General features: G+C 38.7%; 1 protein-coding gene across 9 annotated transcripts in view; it reads right to left on the reverse strand.

Moving 5' to 3' along the window:
* Positions 1 to 16,488, reverse strand: part of LOC134530695 (homeobox protein homothorax) — a 689,928-nt gene that overhangs the window by 616,829 nt on the left and 56,611 nt on the right. The window lies entirely within an intron of this gene.

A 16,488-nucleotide genomic window follows, 5' to 3' on the forward strand; every position in this document is an offset into this window, starting at 1 on the left:
TAAGTTTTTATAAACTTTTCTTTTATACAAACAAAACCAAAGAAAAATATACACTTAGTTTTTATTTAAAACGTGATAGGTCACTTAACATTTGAGAGTCGGGAATGACACATTCCAGCCTCTGCCAACTGATAAGAAAAAAAAAGTTTTGTTTAACCATTTACTCCGCAATATACAGAAAAAAAAATTATAACGTTTATTAATATTTTAAATTATTTAAATCCATGTTGGCAATATAAAAAAAGGAAATTTTCCGGGAAAAAAAGAATGAAGTTATATTTATTCAGAAAATTTTCCGAACTGAAAATTTTTCTCGGGAAAAATTTCCTACTCACATCTCCAGTAGCTAATATAAATAAAGGCTGGTGGTGTTTCAATCATCTTGTAGAAATTCAGCACGCATATTTTAAGGAAACCTAGAAGACTTATACATGCACAGAACATCAATGTATCGTTGCGAAAATTCAGAATCAGACTCGACGCGACACCACACGATGTCTCGCGAATATCTTGACACCGTCTTTTCGTTGCGTTATTTCTTCCCACATTCTTGAAATCAACTTGTTGTCGTGATACACCTTCAAAGATGTGTTATATAAAATAGGTTATTTCCTATACATACTAATTGATTTGGATCCAGCTCAATTATGAGGAAAATTTAATTAAAAATACTTCACAAGTGAATACTTGCTGAAATTAAATTAACAATGAAGTCATTAACTAGTCAGCTATAAGCACACTAAGGCATGCGTATGTTGAAAACCTCTTTTTATACTCGCGCATGCGCAGAACATTGCAGCCATTAATCAGTCTGCTCGCGACGAAGTTGAAGCAGTCATTCGACGTTGGCGCCTCGTGTCTGATTGCGACAGTTTCGTGGTGAGCATTGCTTGTATATAAATACATGGTCAACTACTATCAGACAAAATGTCGGGTCGTGTCGTGTCGTGCCGTGCCTAATTCTGTTTGCGCCCGGCCTTAGTCACAAAATAACATAAATACGATAAAGTCTGCTAACAAGAAAAGCCTGCTGCTGTAATCTTGGTAGTAAAAATCAGCAGTAAACCGTTTTTACGACGTATGACTTTTTCATAAAATAAGTCTTACTTTTCCTATCTCCACTTTAAAAACTTGACTTACCTACACTCTTTTTTTTCTCTGGGAACCCATAATATAATAGAGATAAATATCAAATTAGATACATTGCATGTAACTATTTGTTCTCCACAATGAAACTGCACTTTACACAACCACGAACGAACAAAAGTTAACCTCTAAAGGCAGAGAATTAGCTAGTGATATGATATGAATTAAATTATATTTCAGAAGCGCTGGATGAAACCGCTTTGAAAATTGACTTTGTTAAAAAATGTTCTCGGGCGAGTCACGGGGCATAGATTGTCCGAACGCGTTGAAGCCGAACAACGTTGCATTTCTTCAATAAAGTTTTCGATCACCACGATCAATATTGTCTTGCAACACACTTGATGGAAATTAAACGCTATTGCAGCAGACGAGAAACGTAATCAACAATGAACGAACCACCGTGAATGATAGAGTGATTGCCAAAACACGCACAGCCTTGATCTCGTTGCGTGCACAGACTCCACCGAGTTCATGGACCCATACCGACTCCCCTCTATCGCCTCAGTCACACGTCACACCAGTGTGATCAGCCGCCTTACAACAGCACAAGGGTAATCCGTTTGCTGTCCTTTGGTCGTACCACCTTTTTCTTTCATTTTTGTTAGCCCCGACGAAAAAATTTTCACTGAACAATATTTTTTTTTCTTTTACCCACGTAGCTTTTGTGAGTCTGCTGACGTAAAAAGAGAGAGGATTTCCACCCTGGAAGGTCTTGCGAGAGCGTTATTACGCACAGCGAGATCCCGATTATTACAGCCGCGCCCCCCGCTGAGACAATGAAAGGGAGGTTTGCAAAGGGAGGGTAGGTTTGGGCCCGGGAAAAAGGGGACGGGGGGCACCACTGGTAGGAAGAGGAAGTAATTTTCTGTTGATCATGTGTGCGCCTGGTGGGAAATGGGCAGAAAATGAGCATCGCCAGACACCCGACACCGCCGCACGCACGTAAGCCCCTCTGAGCGCGAGGAACAAAAGAAGGGGAAAAGATGGTGTATTGGGGAGAAGGGGGAGACGTGGCATTCGGTCCACGCACCACGGCCTGCAGTGTTGTTTGTCAGTAAAGGGGGAGGTTAAAGTAGGAAAAGATAAAAACAAGGGGGGGGGGGGGGGGTGAGTGTATGTGTTTGCACAAGTTCTACATCCCAACACTGCAGGATCAACACTTCCAAATTTGAAATCGGCCTTAGAAACGTTCCAAGGATCCTCACACACGTAAATGTTGAATGTGTGTGTGTTTACAACCACGAGAATTCCAGCTGAGTCATAAATGACAAATGTCGAAACTTTTTTAAGTGTCATTCGTGATAGCAATCATATGACCTATTTCATTTTTACCCCCTTCCCAAACGGTTTTCTCCCTCTTCTAATAAATGTAACATGTCCACATGTGTGTGTTTGAAAAGCAAAAGTTTCAAAAAAAAGATCACAAGTTTCCCATGAATTTGTTAGTAAATAAATATTGCAGTTTGTGTTTTGTTGCCTGTCTTATCACTGGATGTTTACTACATGTAGGCTTTAATTGTGTCAAGTTCTTGCAATGCAAGATTATTTTCAGGCCTTCCGGAGTTTGATAATGCGTTCATAAACACAGTGAAATTTGTAAAAAAAAAAAAAAAAAAAACTAAAAAAAAAACAGGTATGAGAATTTAAGTAACTTTATTGGCACTTTATCCGGAATGGGAACACATGACTGCAATGCAAACTGCCTAAATCGAACTCAGGACCTCAGGCTTGTAAGTCAAGTACGCTACAGCGTGGACAATATACTCTCGTTCACGAATGAATGTCACTTTTGTGTATGGTCACCATTTTGGCTGACTCCCATGAGTACACGGGGAACGTTTGGAATTTTCAATATCGTTAAGTGCACATGAAATCACTTAGCAATGTCACCCATAGTTATTGTAAACGATTCTTAAGCAACTAAAAAAAAAAATCATTTAAATCACAATATTACAAGAAGGCAGTCTTTAAAAATATTTACAATGCTCTAAACACTTCACGAATAATTACACTGGTATAAATTTCTAACTCTGAAAAATAATTTTTTTTCGTATTTGAAAACGGAATTTTGACAATGGCTAGAACAAAGCATCTGATTTATTCTTTGAAATCCAGAGAAAAGTACTGAAGACGTTTGTGTGCTGCCACTTAAAAAGTAAATGAGTTGTGTTACTGAATTATTTAGTCAGAATAATCTTTGTAACATAAACGAAAAAAAAAAAATTATTTGTAACAGTTTAGACATCATACATTTCGCACGTTCAAGAAAATAGCATTTTTTATTTGCGTTCGCACAAAGGCAGACGAGAAAAAGGAATGATTAAGCAGGCAGATGTTCATGATTCATTCTAGCAGTAAGCGAAATGGCATTTATGCGACGAAGACCTAGTCAACTTGTGAATAGAAGAAATTTTTTTTTGCAACTGGAATTTCCTGAATGCTACTTCAGTATTTGTTTCATAAAAACTTCTACATTCCAGCGTGGTAACTAAAAGCCATACATAATTCAACAAACACAATAATATGTTAAGGCATTAAATGCTCTTGGCATAGACTTGAGGTAGCACTTTGCTGTGATGTAATTCGCCTGACAGTACACCCGTTGGCATCGCAATGACATAAATTCTATTCTAAACCTAAGCTCTAAAAAATTTCAGTTTACTGCCGTTCTCGCTGTGACATGCAGTATAATTCAGAGCCGGTTTAAATAAACCATCACAAATACACATTCGTATAGTAGCATCATTCGATATTTATAACTTACACTCCAACGCAATTATTTCTTTATTATCTTTCAAAAAAAGTATGGATATATAATTTTATTTCAAATATAACCTGAAGTTGTCACAAGTTAACTTTAAGGCGTAAGGTCTGGCCACACATCTAGTATCATAAGCAATTAGTGCGATGGAAAATAATTCAGCTGTTCACATATCTTCGTGACGTGTTGTAACTGGGTCGAATAGAAACGTAGTTTTTTTTTTTTTTTTTTTTTTTTTTTTTAGTATGGTCCTGATCTTGAACTGTTTTCGAGAACGATATTTCCAATCAAAATCCACGCTTGTCATATCTATAATATTCGCTATGACCTCACACTTTTATCATTATTAAAATGTTAAAGAAAGTCTGGTGCATGTATTTTGCGTAGTTTTGTATGTAGATTTTAAAATGAATGTTTACAAGACAAAGCAGTGTTGAAATAACCAGCTTAGAAATATCAAATAGTAGGATCCGAAAGGTGTTTAAATAATATTGCAAAGCAGTATCTATATTTATTTATATTAGCGTGAAGCTTACTGTAACAACAATCAACCAAGTAAACGTCCCGCCCCGATGAAGGGGGCTACAGGAAGACATTTTGGGAGAAACATGAATGTCTGACAATGACCATGGACAAGTTACAGATTTATAGTTTCAAATATTCAATCAAAATAGTTGCATACTACTTTTTATAACAGAAAAGTTTAACACAAACTGTATTTTTTTTTGTATTTGAAATAGAAATAGTGATTTAAAATTACAGATATTTGTACATTTCCATGAAAACGACAGTATCACTACAAAATAGTGTTCGAAGTTATACTGGGATCGGATTCTTACCCGGGCATTTATGATTTGTGATGTTCCAGTACTTCCAGTAGTTAAAAGTTATTTAGTTATTTATAAACATTTCCCTGAATAGCTTTCCAATATTAACTCCATACTTAATAAGCATAAATAATAGATACAATTAATGAATATTCGATTATCTTTTACATGATTTAAAATAATATGTTTGAATTAATTATTAATTAAAATTTTAAATTATGGGCCAATTTTCGTTATAAATACTCAGTATTATCTCGAAAAACGTGTATTGTATATGCAAAAATTACAATATCCCTGTGTTTTACAAAGTTAAAATATCTTTCTTGTAGTATTACAAAATATTTCTTGTCAACTGGTTTCCACAGGAATCTGAAAATACAGAAAATAAATTTTCTGGGCATGAATTTAAGAGTTTAAATAAATATTAATGTGCCAGGAAAAAGTAAAAGAAAACCGTGAGTTTCGGGCTCGAGAATGGCTGTCGCCTCAGGCGCCGTGCTCGCCGGGGGTCGACGGCGACTGCACTTGGGCGGCGTGGACACCCCTGAGCGGGCCGCGAGGTGGTTGCACGAGCGCATCCGGGAGGGTTCGCGGTCCCGACCCGTGGCAGGGTCGTCCAATCCCCGGGCCGGCGGGCGCTCGCCGGGCAACGTCGCGACGACACAGCACCGCGAGCTCGTTCCGTGGCGGTTGCTGGAAACGCCGGTCAGTTATTTTCAATGCGAAAATCTGTCCGGAGGCTGCGCATCATTAACGGATGTTTTGTAGGTATTACTTTAACTACTTCTTGGCTTCTGGTTTTCAAGCCACGTCCGTGAAAATGGTGTGTCCGACGTATCGGCATGTTTGGTTGCGGCTATCTTCAAGAACTAATGACGGATTGTTTTATTACCAAACACAAAACAAATATGCCTTCTTTTTTTTTGTCAAGTGTGAACTAAATTATCCATAATTAGTCTTCATAATCAAAACATTTTTAGAATCCCCCAGTAATTTTGTCACTTTTTTTCTTTCGAATTGCACCCGAACTCTTTCCACGAGAGCTGACAACGCCACCCTATCGACGGCACAAACTCGCCGACACACAGGAGCGGCGGGCGGTCCTGTAAGTGCCCCCAAATAACACACTGCAACTACGGCGCAACCACCGCTGCGGTTACCTTCGAGAAAACCACAAAATTACTCCCCAGGTTAAAAGAGCGATTTTCGGGACTGCTTCCGAACTGTGGAAACGTGTCGTCTGCCGCCCTTCCGCCAGTAAGGAAGGATTTACGACTTCCGCCATTAGCAATAATGGGCCATTTCGCCCTGAATCGCAACGCGGCGAGTGCCTATTCTTCACGGGAGCTCTGGAGGCCGGGCGGAGTTGAATCTGCGACTTCATTACGGACGGATTTCCCCCGCAGGAACCGCAAAATCCGGACAGCATATTTGCGACCAGTTATCTGCTAAACGAATAATAACAACAGGGAAGTTAAAAAAATATTATTATGTTTTACAGGGTTCCCACACTCATATCAGCCCAATTCCTTAAGTTTTCCGTCTTATCCCTGCCAAAACTCCAAAACTATATACATGTGTGTGTATGTATATGTATATATACACACATATACACACAACACATATATATATATGTATATATATATATATACACATACAAACACACACACAGCACATGAAGTTATGATAAAAATACAAATCGGTTTTAAAACATTATATCCTACACATAGTATGTAAAATTACTTGTCTAAGGTACGACATGACTTAACAGACTTATGACAAAAACACTAAAACTTGAACAAGCAAAATATGGGTAAAATAAATGTAGGCATTCGTTTTCGTCAGCGTGATTCAGCAACCGACCAAATTTTCTAGACATCTAGTTATCAATTTTGCACTAAAATGTAAATTATTTATTTTCATAATCACTTTCAAAACTAAATAAAAACGGTTTAGCAGTGCACAAAAACTTTTTAATGATACACCAAATTCTGAATTTATTTAACTTTCAATATTTTAACCTCATCTTGCATCGACTGCCGCATAGCTACTAAATTAAATTTTGACTATATTTTGGATTAAATTATTAACTCATTTTGAAATTTTTTAACATATCCTTTGACGACAATATATCAAACTCTCGACCTATTTAGCTCATTTAAAGCTCATATTAGAATGTAATAAACAGTTCCGAAAGTTACTGTCAGACAAATTCACATACAAATGCCGATTCGCTTGAGTTGATTTGGAGACCCCGCTTTTCTGGAAGATTACGCATTCTCCAATGCACAGTAACCAAAAGCCTGAGAGTTTTGCACAAAGCGATGTGTCTTACGTCGCGCTACGAGGCACCACTACACACGGAATTCAGCCTCACGTGCCATAAGATAAGACTTAGCTGAAAATACTTGGCACAATAACACTGCAACGTAACAAAGGCTGAACCCAAACACACAATGCATGACAGAGGTAATGGTTTAGCGATACAGGTAGAGTTTATGTTGTGCAATTTAAGAGGCCCACCTAGCCCTGGCTGAATATGTGCTAATGAGGCGGGATGATAAGTGCTACGCTCGCTGGTGCTTCTAGAAATGTATCTCCTCTAAGCTGGCGCGCAGTCTTCTCCTTGTACATTCGGCAAATATGGGATTCGAGCGGTAACCATAAGTGCTTTCAAGAATAGTACCAGATGTTTCATGCCTAAAAATTATTCTGAAAACACTCATTTTAAACATTTTCGCTATCCTAAGAATACAGTTTAAAAAAGAGAAACAACACTACTCAACCGTCCTCAGAGTATTCTTTAACGCTTTTCGTAAACAGACCCAACTCGGATATGTTGAGCAGATATTAAATCGCGTGATTTTCTTCTGAAACTCTGCACACCGCATGTGTGTCTGGGTTGGCGGGGCCATTAGTTTAAATTCACTGTCCAAAATAATGCCCCTGATTATTGCAGGTTTTCCTCTGTAAATTCTACGGCAAAGCAATGCCTTCATATTTTCAAACCCCTAATACGTCTACGATTATCGACACATGTGGCTCCCCAGAGCCTGCTCCCGTCATTCGCAATGAGATACGGGCTAAACACTAACGTCTTTTTCAATTCTCCTAATTTGTTACGCACATGTATTTTTTTTTTCCTTGGCATTTTTCTTTCGCCCGCCTGGAGGACGGGCCGTAACTCAGCGGGGCTACGCGTGACGATTAAGAAGCCTGCGTGTCTCCCTCCCCCTCCCCCAACCCAGGGCCGGTTACGTTGCCTTCACCCTTGTAGCTTCTCGTCCCTTTCAACATCCCTTTCCAGTTTTTCTCCCTCGCCTCATTTTTTTTTACCCTGCTGGATCTACTCAGCAGCAGGGCGCGGAGATATCGGGTTTCAAGGAGAGGAAAAAAAATGAGGGGGGGGGGGGAGAAATACTTGGACGCACACTGAGAAACAGGGGAGGAAGGGTGGGTGTAGGTATGGTAGACCAAGTGGTGCATACGGGGGGGAAGGGGAGGGGGATCCCAACCCCACCAGAACCAGCACCAAGAAACCAGCTGGCGGAGCGACGCAGCATCTGGTTCGAAGGTCCCGCCGACTTCGGGGTTGACTCGCCTCCACCCCGTTATGCGCTCACCAGGGTGAAGAGGAAGGGGGTAAGGGGGTGGGATGCCTAAAAATACTCCACACACGCACGTCGATGGGCTCGCAGACACATCCACTGTTGCCATATCCGTCGCTGCGAGGGTGCTGAACGCCCGGCGTGACTTGTGCAATGCCAGTTCCTTCCCCGCCACCCTCGGCCAGGAAGGTAAACCGCGCAACAGGAGTCAGCTGTTCAGGGCAGTTGGACGCTAATGACCTCGTGGACGTCGAACCCCCCCGCCACAGAAAACGCAATTCATTCATCCTATCAGAGCAGCGTGTCCGCGAGACAGCGCAGGCAGCATTAAAGTCGTGTCCTGCTCACACAGTATTGATTGTAATTAAAAACCATCATTTATCAAAGTTTCTCCATGACGAACACTTTTTCCTTCCTCGTATGCAAAAATAAATTACTTCATTCCTTTGTGAAGCACAGATAGCAACGCATTACACTACAGTTACCCTTTTTACAAACAAGGTGGGTGCATGTTCGAAGCAAGGTTTACCGAAGTTAACAAAAAAATTCGAATTAATTCCTTGAAAACCAGGTCGATTAATATCATTTATAAATCAGTAATTTTATATGTATGCATTTACAAACACTTTTATTACGGCAATATTTTTATTTTCAGATTTCACAAACACTATTTAAAGAAATTTTATATTAGTACAAACAGTTATTTTCATCAGTTGCTTACAATAAGGGCATGCCCAGACCTGCCAACATTCAAATTTAAAAAATCATGAGGTCCTCGATAAAAATGTTCAGGCCCATAAATACAGGTTAGATATAAAAAAACAACAAATGAGAATCTTTAAATTTAAGTGACATACCTATATGTTACATGGTCTCTGCTTCAAAATTTATTTCAACAAATTATAGGTTGTTGATTTAATTTAGTTGAAAATAATTTAGCGCTGTCGTGTAGTGATCATGCAGGGCCGCAACTAAAAAAGATGTAAAATAACATTCTGCTCGTGTAACACTATTATCACTGTTCACAGAAAAATTAATTTTTTTATTGGAAGCAATACACTTCACATGTTAGTTGTGTTTTTTTGTAGAGACATGTTTCACAATGTCTCCTCTTCCACTATGCGAGATAGAAAAATCAGCACGGCACACGCTACAAAATGCAAAATTGCTTCCTTTACGTGGCTCGAGTATTGATGGAAACTCGTTACTGTAAGCTTTCGTAAAACTTGTTTTGTAACTTTTACAAACAAAATCTTGGGGCCCCGAAAAATCGTGAGGAAACACTATTTTGGCGTGAGGGCGTGAGATAGACATTAAAATCGTGAGCCTCACACCAAAATCGTGAGAGTTGGCAGGTCTGCATGCCAATAAAAATGCGATACTATATATATATGGATTAGATTAAAATTAGTTCATGTGTAACTGAGCCAGTAAAAAACCCTAAACGTAAGAAGTATCGAATCACAAGCATCCCAGTCAACAGGAGTCACGAATCAATAGCCAATGAGCTGGTGCAATTTTCCCGCGTACATAGAGAATTGTGTAGTCTATCCTCGTGGTAATTTCAAACGCAAATTTTTCCAGTCCCTACCTATTGGTTATAGGCTGTTTCAAAAGAGGTGACAACCAATGAGCAGAGAGTTCCACAATTCGCGTTACTTATAAATCGGCGTCAGTCTAGAATGGTAATATTTGTACACTTTAATGTTACTTGCCACTGGATCACGGGTTATTTGACATGCCTAGGGACTGGAAAAATTCGCGGTTTCACTGACCTCCAGGATAAACTCCAAAATCCTGTATGTAACCGGGCAAACACCGCTTGCTCATTGGCTACTAACTCGTGACGCCTGTTAATTGGCATGTTTGTCATTCGATAGTTCTAATGTGGAGGGTTTTCCGTTGGTTCAAAGTTCTTCAGATTAATGTGGTACAATCATTGAAGCAGCATAAAGGTAAAGGTGTTTGGAGTCTAGCCTGTCGCGATATGAATCCGCAAATTTTTCCTGTCTCTAGAGATGCCCTGAAGAAAGAAAAAAAACCAACGAAAAACACCTTTAAAATATCTGAACAATTCATGTGCAACCTGGCAAAAGTTTTTGATAATATTCATAAGGTTTATAAATAGTTCGAACGGATCTGATTGTGTGCTTACTAAGGGAGTTAGGTGGTTGTTCTTCGAAATCTACTTTCAAAGTGCGCAAGTGATAATAGTTACGAAGACTTGAGCCTTCTTACACCCATGATGTTACACTACGTGAATATGTGTTGAAAATATTTGTGCCTAACAATAAATACTAGGGTGGTTAAAATGTTAGAAGTAGCCCTTAAAATGCGATGAAAAAACTAAAAAAAACATGACATGTGAAACCGAGCTTCGAGTTCACACATTTTTTCCACATTTTTCGAAGGAAAAAATAACTTGTAAATCGTTTACATTATTTCAATTTCAAGGAATCTTAATCATAACATAGTTGAAACACAAGCAATGCTAACATTTTGTTCATGACCATTACTTATAAATCTGTGTGCCAGGAGGTAGAAGTAAAAGCCCTTTTATTCTATTAATTGTTCTTAGCCTTCCAATCGTTGCTAGCACGACCCATGAAGTGAAATGTGTAAACAGCCAATTAACACGTAACATCTACTTGATTAATCTTACATTTGTGAATTTTAATGTCTCCATTAAATAATGCATGTTTTTCAGGTCTCAATGAATAAATAGAGCCACGAAACAATTTTTTCGGATTCATTGGGGTGGCAAAGTACACTTAAATCATAATTTACCTGCTTCACGTTGATGATTGGATTACTGTGCACATGACCAGCTCATGACGACCCTGAGCCAGTTATAAACAAGGAGAGAAGTGCCTACCCAAATACTTGTAACTATTGGCATGTATGGTAAGTGAAAAGATTTTCATACTAGCTGAGGGTTAGAATACTGTAGTATTAACTGTGTTTTGTGATTGGGCGAGACTCTTTCTGGTGCATGCCCACTGTTAGAGCACCAAAACAATAATTCAGTGCAGAAGTAACCGTGTCCTGAATGGCTAAATCAATCGAGGCAATAGCATCTCTTGCAGACGGCCGCCAACTGCAAGGAAGAAATCGCTTGCCCAGACAAACCACTTTGCAGTCTCATGGGCGTTCAAATTTTTTCGCGAAAAATTCCTGCCCACAGTTATAGACCAATGATCATTCTAAAAAGGCTATCTTTAAATAGTACAAAGTCGATATCCGCGTCTGTCTGTTTACTCGCTTACTTCTTCTAAACTACTAAATGGATTTTGATGCGGTTTTCAGCATCATTTAAATAATTTCTTCCCAACGGTTTGTATGAATAATGCACTCATACTAAATTTAACGATAGTAAAGTTGTTTTGTAATCAAGTTTAAAAATACGTTTTTAGGGCGCTTACATGGCTTACGCTGACTTCCATGTGACTTATACATCAAATTAATGTACTACAAAATGAAGGTATTAAGGACTACAGAATATTCGGCGATCGCATAATTCTATCTTCTAAGGATGACACGCAAAACTATATTTTTTTTCAGATAAAATTCTTTAGTTATGGACAGCACGTTTTAGTATGTATATGATTTTTTAAAACACCGGCTACTTTCGAGATCTTGTTACTTATAAGTACTTATTTATAAGTAGAGACTAGAAAAATTCGCCGGTTAAATGACCTCCAACATAATTTCCCCGATTCTCTTCATTCTTGGACATCGTCACTTTTTCATTGGCTGCTGACTTGTGAGGCGTCTGCACTAATTGAGGAACTCTATAGGCCCGCAGTCTTACATACTAACAGTGAACCAATAGCACGGACCTCACAAACGTATAATTATTTGAATATTATTATATATGAAACTGCGAATTTTTCCGATCTATACTTATTAAATTTAAATGACGCCACATTAGTAGATCGTTTGAGGCAAGGGCGGTTCTCTAGTAATATATATATAGGCAAAGTTGAATCTAGCCTGGGGTGAAGAAACTACGAATAAATTGTGGACGTATCTTGATGCCATCATGAAGGGCAAGCAATTTTTTGCGGAAAAAAAAACTTAACGCCAATTAGACTGAAACAAGGTATACCCACAACAGCGGTTTCTTCCATATAAATGGCGGCCGTCTGAGCTAGAAGCCGTTGCTTTATTTTACCTGAGCTAGTGTGGATGCGTTTGCTTCCTCACTGAATTTCTTTGATTGGTGTGCTGGCAGTATTTATGTAACTTAAAAGAAACACGCACAATCACGACACACAGACGATACTACAGTGTTTTGAATTTCAGCTAGTCTCGAAATTTTTTTCGCGAAAAAAAAAATTGCATGTGTGTTGATAACGTTTTGCAGTGTGGCCTGTACACAGAGAAAAAAAAGGTTTGTTTGAATCAAACAAATATTTGTTTACATAGGGCGAAACAAATCTTTACTTGGTGGAACAAAATATTTTGTTAGCTTAACCAAACTCGGTAAGTAGCAAAAATAATTTGTTAAACCTAACCAAATATACATTTTGAGTTGACAAGATCATTTTGTTGGGTCAACAGAATCTTTCCTACTACAAAATATTTGTTTGAATTAACAAAATATATTTATTTCGGCATTTATAAACAAATATTTTGTTGAGTCAAACGAAGTGTAGAAGCGAGTCCCTGGGCCGTCGCCCCCACGAGGTGTCCGCCCGGCGGACGGCGACGCGGGGTTTTTGGCACAGGCCCCTGCGGTGCGCGCGCCGGCACCGGGCGACCACCCGGCCGCCCTGCTCCCCGGCCGCGGACACCAGTAATTAGTTTTATTCGCTTGATTGGCGCTTAATCAAGCCCGTCCGAGCGGGCTCCCGTCGCTCCAGGGGCAGCTACAGCGACAAGGGGGAGGGGGGGGAGTCGTCGTCGTCGTCGTCGTCGTCGTCGTCCCCCCCCCCCCCCCCCGGGTGCTACTCGGGCGCCGCGAGCTCCGGGAAACCGTCGCATCCTGGCGAACGAGCGTACATCCGAACTCGACCAGTCACGTGCGTTGGGTTACTGCGTTCTTACGCCACTATTAGAGACCGGAAAAATTCGCAGATACATTTCGTGACAGGCTGAAATTCAAAAAATGTGTACGATTCTGCCGGTTCTGCTATTGGCTCGCGGTTTAACTGGAGCTCTCTGGGCCAATGAGAGACTATCGACCAAAGAAGCATCGAATCACAAGCTAAACATTGGAGACGCCTCAAAATTTAGTACCAAATGAACACGCGTGTTTACTTGAGATGTGCAGAGGATAATGGAGGCTATCCTAGAGGTCATTGAATCCGCGAATTTTTCCGGTCCCTAGCCATTATTAAAGACATGCAAAGTTCGCGTTAGAATAATACGAACGTGTGCTTGATCGAGTCGATGTCGTTGGTTAATCATCTGCTGGCACATATCCACCTCTTCTCCGGGTTGCACATTGATTCATAAAAGAGGAAGGGACTGGACAAATTCGCGATTTCAATGACCTCTAGGATAGGCTCCGCGATCCTCTGTGTATTCAGGCAGGTTACATTCACTCATTGGTTACTGACACGAGACGCCTGCTAACTGGCCTGCTTTTTATTCGATAATTATTTTTTGAGGGTTTTCCTTTGGCTTAAAGTACTTCAGATGATCTGTGGTCCAGTCATTGAAGCGGCACAATGGCAAACGTGTTTGGAGTCTAGCCTATCGCAATATGAATCTGTATATGTTCATAAAATGTTTTCATAGGTGTTTTCCATTGGCTTCCAGTCCTTTAGAGCGTGTTATATAACCCGTATTTTAAAGACAGGAGACTTTCAAGTGTAAAAATGTTTTCTTTCTAAACTGTCGCCGAATATTAACGCGCATTTTGCAGGTATCTATGCTCTAGTCATTATTGTTGCTTTTATTGCAATTCCCACTGCTTTTCCACTACATAAGCATTGCATTGCAAAATATTTTATTTATTTAGTTTTTGCGCCAAATTAAAAAACAGTCAGGCAAATTTTCAAGGACTAATTAAAATTAGTATGTAGGTTACTGGGAATTCATCGCGTGATTCACTCAAAGAAACGTTATATGGGAGCGATAAGGGCATAATTCGTAGTTTCACGTACACGTCCGAGGTACACACAATCATGATCCGGGTAGCGTATAAAAACTAAACATAGTTTATTAAGGAAGTATTTAAGTACACCCCAAATTAAATTTAGTCACTTAAAGTATAATTTTGTTCCTACATTTTCAATTAATTTGATAAAACATTAAGAGGTTAATAATTAAACAGGTAAGTAGGCCCGTGCATATCCTTCAAACTTGCTCAAGATTGAAGCTTTCGCATACAATATCCCCTTTAGAAACACGTAATCTGACATATTCGCCGAAATGGAGTTTTGTGGATGTGCGCTCGAGAACGTGTATGCACTGCTCAAGAATGTGGGGTTGTACAATTGGGTGTTGTAAACCCCGCTCCCTCCAATCATCACACAGCGATAGACCACGGCGTCATAAAGGGCGGACCACTGTAATTGAAGGCACTAATAGCTCGACCAATAATAATCCTCGCAATGAACAGAAAAGAAGAGGAAACAAAAGATCTCTTGGTGACGGCAAGAAAATGTTATCCTTCTCGCCAAGTAATGAAATATATCTCTAACCAGATACTTCAGTAGGTACTTCATGGGTCGTGCTAGCAACGATTGGAAGGCTAAGAACAATTAATAGAATAAAAGGGCTTTTACTTCTACCTCCTGGCACACAGATTTATAAGTAATGGTCATGAACAAAATGTTAACATTGCTTGTGTTTCAACTATGTTATGATTAAGATTCCTTGAAACTGAAATAATGTAAACGATTTACAAGTTATTTTTTCCTTCGAAAAATGTGGAAAAAATGTGTGAACTCGAAGCTCGGTTTCACATTTCATGTTTTTTGTTTAGTTTTTTCATCGCATTTTAAGGGCTACTTCTAACTTTTTAACCACCCTAGTATTTATTGTTAGGCACAAATATTTTCAACACATATTCACGTAGTGTAACATCACGGGTGTAAGAAGGCTCAAGTCTTCGTAACTATTATCACTTGCGCACTTTGAAAGTAGATTTCGAAGAACAACCACCTAACTCCCTTAGTAAGCACACAATCAGATCCGTTCGAACTATTTATAAACCTTATGAATATTATCAAAAACTTTTGCCTGAAACAATTTTTGATTCGACGAACCATAAGGGGTTGAAAAATCTATGGTACCAATAAAAAAATAATATTTGAAACAATCAAAATATCAATTCTGTTCTTGTTTGTTTTGTAATTTCTAAATAGTATCCACAAATTAGGTCTTAAATAATATTTATATGACAAACAGGGGTTTAAGGAAAATAAATTTCAGAACTCCCCAATAATGTACACATCAAAACTGTTACAATTTATTGTTAATCTTCTAAATATTATCCCAAAGTTTTGTCTGAATTTTTTTTAAAGATAATCCATTGCTGCAAGGGGTTAAAAACATCGGTATGAATAAAAAATCCAAATTTCCATACCATGTACACAAACGAATCCTTTCTTATTTATTTTAAACATACTAAATACTAATACTATCTGAATTATTTTATTAAACTTTGATGCTACGAACCATTTCTGCAAGGAGTTGAAAAAAAGGGGTTTAAATAAAATAAATTCAAAAACCTTTTTGCTACGTACACAAAATCATATTCGTTCAAACCTACTGTAAGCCATCTAAACATTATCTTAAACCTTGTTCGAAAACAAATTTTTATGAGACCACTATCAGTGCAAGGGATTAAATGTAGTGTCTGAAGGTCCAAAAAAATGTCATAACCACCTTAGTAGCCAAAACATGAAGTTCATTCTAAGTTACTTAATAGTGGATGCGTCGAATTAAAAAAAAATATTCAATACATTTTCGCTTCGTGGAATATAAGAAAATGACTACCGATCAATTTAAAATAATGTAGAACATAAAGGAGTTAAGTAAATTAAGTTGTTGATAAAAATATATAAATAGCCCTTAGATTAAAATAATGACAAAAAAAGAACACTGCTTTTGAGACAGAGCAATAGGCTGCTCTTACACATAACTAGTACATGTGACATGTTAACTACACAACATAGTAGGATCCAAACTT

The sequence above is a fragment of the Bacillus rossius genome, chromosome 3 (assembly GCF_032445375.1).
Source record: "Bacillus rossius redtenbacheri isolate Brsri chromosome 3, Brsri_v3, whole genome shotgun sequence".
Classification (NCBI taxonomy): domain Eukaryota; kingdom Metazoa; phylum Arthropoda; class Insecta; order Phasmatodea; family Bacillidae; genus Bacillus; species Bacillus rossius.